The following is a 5,000-nucleotide window of genomic DNA, read 5'->3' as shown; positions in this document are numbered from 1 at the left end:
CTTCCCTCATCTCTACGCAGTACCCTAACTCTAAGAGGGACACTGAACCAGCCACTAAGCCAGAGGGAGAAGAGCACACACCAAGACTGGCCACAAAACTAACCCCACCAGCGAGAAGAGTGTAAGCAAGAGAGGCTGTGACTTCTCGTGTGTGTTCCCTGGAGAGGAGGAGACGGTGGTGGTGGTGGTGGAGACAGAGTACAGTTGCCTCACTACTTGCTGTTGTGAAGTGTGTGTGTAGTATACCTTCCATCAGAAAGAGAGAGAGAGAGAGAGAGAGAGAGAGTGTGTGTGTGTGTGTGTGTGTGTGTGTGTGTGTGTGTGTGTGTGTGTGTGTATTGGAGGTACTGTTTAGAAGTTTAGCCCAAGAGGAAGACGATAATGAGGATGAGAAATCGAGGAACATGTACAGAGAGAGAGAGAGAGAGAGAGAGAGAGGACGCCAGGACGGGTACATCAAAAGAGCAAAAGAATGTGGCACTGAATTTACAAGAAGGAATGCTGCGTTTTCTTCATCAAATCAGGTGCTGGAGAAAATGTGAGATTATGTTCCGCGGTGCTCGAGGTCTGCTGAGGGTGAAAGCTTGACAGAATAACGACGCAACGCCATCTGAACCTGAGATAATGAGTGAAGTTACGTGAAGCCACAAGACCGATAGGTGTCAATCTACTAGGAGAGACAGCAAAACAAGACGAATAGACAGGAAAGCAAGATAACTAGACAGCATAAGACAACTAGACAGCAAGGCAAGACGAATAGACAGGAAAAGACAATTAGAGAGAAGCAACAGGCAATTAGACAGCAAAACAAGACTAGAGAGCAAAACAAGATAACTAGACAGCAAAACAAGATAACTAGACAGCAAAACAAGACAGCTAGACAGCAAAACAAGACAACTAGGCAGCAAAACAAGATAACTAGACAGCAAAACAAGATAACTAGACAGCAAAACAAGACAGCTAGACAGCAAAACAAGACAGCTAGACAGCAAAACAAGACAACTAGACAGCAAAACAAGACAGCTAGACAGCAAAACAAGACAACTAGGCAGCAAAACAAGATAACTAGACAGCAAAACAAGACAGCTAGACAGCAAAACAAGACAGCTAGACAGCAAAACAAGACAACTAGACAGCAAAACAAGATAACTAAACAGCAAAACAAGACAGCTAGACAGCAAAACAAGACAACTAGGCAGCAAAACAAGATAACTAGACAGCAAAACAAGATAACTAGACAGCAAAACAAGACAGCTAGACAGCAAAACAAGACAATTAGACAGCAAAACAAGACAACTAGACAGCAAAGCAAGATAACTAGACAGCAAAACAAGACAGCTAGACAGCAAAACAAGACAACAAGACAGCAAAAATTATAGAGAGTTTGTAAGTGTTCATGTTTCTTCTTTTTTCTTCCTTAGCGCTCCTTCCGTAGTAATAGTAGTAGTAGTAGTAGTAGTAGTAGTAGTAGTAGTAGTAGTAGTAGTAGTAGTAGTAGTAGTAGTAGTAGCAGCAGCAGTAGCAGCAGCAGCAGCAGCAGTAGTAGTAGCAGCAGTGGCAGCAGCAGCAGCAGTAGCAGCAGCAGCAGCAGCAGTAGCAGCAGTAGTAGTAGCAGCAGTAGCAGTAGCAGCAGCAGTAGCAGCAGTAGCAGCAGCAGTAGTAGCATGGTAGCAAGTGGTAGTAGTAGTAGTAGTAGTAGTAGTAGTAGTAGTAGTAGTAGTAGTAGTAGTAGTAGTAGTAGTAGTAGTAGTAGCAGTAGCAGGAGTAGTAGATCAGCTGATAGCCTTCTTATATATAGAACAGATGCTACGTATTGTACCCTTGTCTTTCTTTTATTGCCCCTTTCTCTCTCTCTCTCTCTCTCTCTCTCTCTCTCTCTCTCTCTCTCTCTCTCTCTCTCTCTCTCTCTCTCTCTCTCCTCCACCTGCAAAACGTCATGCATATTGGACAGGACTATTCTGGTGACGCTTCGGAGGAGGAGGAGGAGGAGGAGGAGGAGGAGGAGGAGGAGGAGGAGGAGGAGGAGGAGGAGGGAAGAAAGAAGTAGATAAAAAAATATATATAGAAATTATATGAGAAAAGAAAATGAAACACAAAGTATATGAGGAAGGAAAGGATGAGAGAGAGAGAGAGAGAGAGAGAGAGAAATGCTTAAGTAGAGATAAGGAAGAAAAAGGTGAGGCGTTTTCTTGAAGCAATAATTAGTATCTTGATGTAATTTCTCTCTCTCTCTCTCTCTCTCTCTCTCTCTCTCTCTCTCTCTCTCTCTCTCTCTCTCACACACACACACACACACACACACACACACACACACACACACACACACACATCCCATCTTACACAAACCAGCTGCGTGCATGTGTCTGTGTGTGTGTGTGTGTGTGTGTGTGTGTGTGTGTATTAACCGATCCGTGGCACACCTGTCTGGCCGGTAATTAGATGTGCCGGCAGGACCACACACCTGGGCCCGCACCGAGTCCCGATAAAGAGGTGAAGGCTGAGTGCTTTACGTGCTGCGCTGGCTGGCCGACCTTGAAACACAGCCACTTGCACTCTCCTCCTCTCACGCCCTCCCCTTTCCTTCCAGCCTGGCCTGTGTGAAGGTGGTGGTGGTGGTGGTGGTGGTTTAATTCATAGGTAATTTCAATCTTGTGTATTTTTCTTGTTTTTCTTTCTAAGTTCTTGTTGTTGATTTGTTCCTATTTGTTCTATTATGTTTTTTTTTTTCTCGTTTTCTTGTGATTTTATGCTTTTTTCGGGATAAGAAAAAAAATGGAGGGAATCTTAATCTTACGTATTTTTTTTTTTTTTTTTTTTTTTTAATTTGTGTTCTTATTTGTTTTGTTGTTATTTCTCGTTTTCTTGCTTTTTTTTTCTTTTTGGGAATGAAAACTGGAGGTAATTTCTATCTTATCTATCTCTATTGTTTTTTTCTTAGTTTTTTTTTTATTGTTTATTTCTGTTTTCATTTTTTTTCGATGTTTTTTCTTATATAATGCTCTTTGGGGAATAACAAATGGAAAACGATGAGGATATTTCATAAAAGGACTACCATATGAAGACCTCTCTCTCTCTCTCTCTCTCTCTCTCTCTCTCTCTCTCTCTCTTAGCCACAACATCAATTTTACCGTGACATGTTTATCTTTAAGCATAGACAATGAATGAGCCACACTTATCAAACTACCGATTAAAAAAAAACACACTTATTAAAATACCGATTAAAACCTTACTTCTACCGTGTCATGCTGATCCATACACAGAAACAATGAACGAGCCACACTTATTGAAATACCGATTCTCCTTTACGTGGATCAATGTAAGAAGTTAATAAAGTAAACAGTACGACGTCAAATACAAAACAAATGAAAACTAATGCTGTTCTTTCATATCCTTCTCCACCTCCTCCTCCTCCTCCTCCTCCTCCTCCTCCTCCGCTCCCTTGTCACCCGCTAATATTGCTAACAAGATCAAGAATTACAAGTCAGCTCATATTCTTTAGTGTTTAGTCAAGTGTAGGATTAGAAGCACTGTATACTGTAATGTTGGTCTCTGATACAGTGTTACATATGAATAAATGAATAAAGTGAAATGAAATGGAATAGAAAAAAAAAAAGTGATGGAAATGTCTTGAAAAGAAATATAGATACTACAGTTTAATCTTTGAACGAAATGTGAGTAGGAGAATTTTACGATGCCCAGCACTAAATACTACTACTACGATATGGCGCCACTAATACGTCGCCAAATAAGATTCCTTTACGACGCGCCTCCTGCAGTGTTCCTAATATGTCCCCCGTTACCTAACAACATATCGAGCTGCCACGCATCCCTCAATAAACACTCCTTACACGACACTTAACGAAGCGAGACCCTTGCATGTCCCTTATAAGCTTCCCCCTCACATAATAATATAGCATAGAGTACTTACTTCTCCCCTAAGCATGTTCCCTTACGCAATATAACAACAAGAGCAAGTGAAGGCGATTCTTACATTTTCTAGCCCACTTCACATGAGAATATAACATAGGGTACTTGATTCTCCCCTAAGCATGTTCACTTACGTAATATAACAAGAAGAACAAGTGGAGGTGACCTTTACAATTTTCTAACCAGTGACTTTTGAGAAACGGTGAAAGAATAAGAACAAGAACAAGATATTAAATAAAAACAAGGGAACAATTATTAAAACGCCCCTTAATACATAAAAACGAGTAATACCATCCATTTATATTAACAAAACAGGGGCAAGAAACGTCCCTAATTACACACATACATAACCTAATTACTTATCTGGCCTTTTAAAAAAATAATCTTAATGAGAAAGCAAAGCATTTTAACCCTTTCAGTACTGGGACAAATGTTTACCCTCCGTTTTAGGTATAATTAGACCATTTCATTTGCATTAGGAAGGATCTATGGAACCAAGAAGATTAATGGCCAGAGTCTTCACTATTCTAACCCCACAAATTTTCTGAAGCTGTACAAAATCACCAAATAGTAAGCAGAATGAATATGAAAAACGTGTCATGGTACTGAAAGGGTTAAAAGAGTACATACCTTTAGGGGAGTGCTCGGAAATTAAAGGATTAAATTACCACATACCTGAGCCTGTCGCAGATAATCCTCTATCTCCGTGTAGGGGTCGTGGGGGGTGCAGCTGGGGGCGTGGGGGCGAGGGCGGTGGTGGTGGTGGTGGACATGGTGGTGTGATATGGGTGAGTGTATATGTAGGGATGTGTGCGTGTGTGTGTGTGTGTGTGTGTGTGTGTGTGTGTGTGTGTGTGTGTGTAGGGGTTAGGTGTAAGGGTGGGGTTGTGGCTGGGGTTTTTGTTTTAAAGGTAGGGGTGAGGGTGTCATCAGCGCCCTGCCTCCCTCAGCCTCCCCTCCTCCTCCTCCTCCTCCCCCACCACTCGACGGTAAGCCCTCATCTGCAAAGGAAAATGGAGAATGTTACTGGTGCTTGTGGTGGTGATGGTGGTAGTAATAGCAGTAGTAGCAGT

General features: G+C 41.8%; 1 protein-coding gene across 1 annotated transcript in view; it reads right to left on the bottom strand.

Moving 5' to 3' along the window:
* LOC123520675 overlaps positions 1-4,785 on the bottom strand; it is a 227,368-nt gene extending 222,583 nt beyond the window's left edge. Inside the window, exon 1 of the mRNA XM_045283186.1 lies at positions 4,603-4,785. The gene's annotated coding sequence lies outside the window, so the exon portion shown is untranslated. The remainder of the gene's footprint in view (positions 1-4,602) is intronic.
* Between the last annotated feature and the right edge of the window lie 215 nt (positions 4,786-5,000).

The sequence above is a fragment of the Portunus trituberculatus genome, chromosome 47, assembly GCF_017591435.1.
Source record: "Portunus trituberculatus isolate SZX2019 chromosome 47, ASM1759143v1, whole genome shotgun sequence".
NCBI classification, from domain to species: Eukaryota; Metazoa; Arthropoda; class Malacostraca; order Decapoda; family Portunidae; genus Portunus; species Portunus trituberculatus.
The sequence above is the reverse complement of the archived record's forward strand: the minus strand, read 5'-3'. Positions and strand labels throughout refer to the sequence as shown.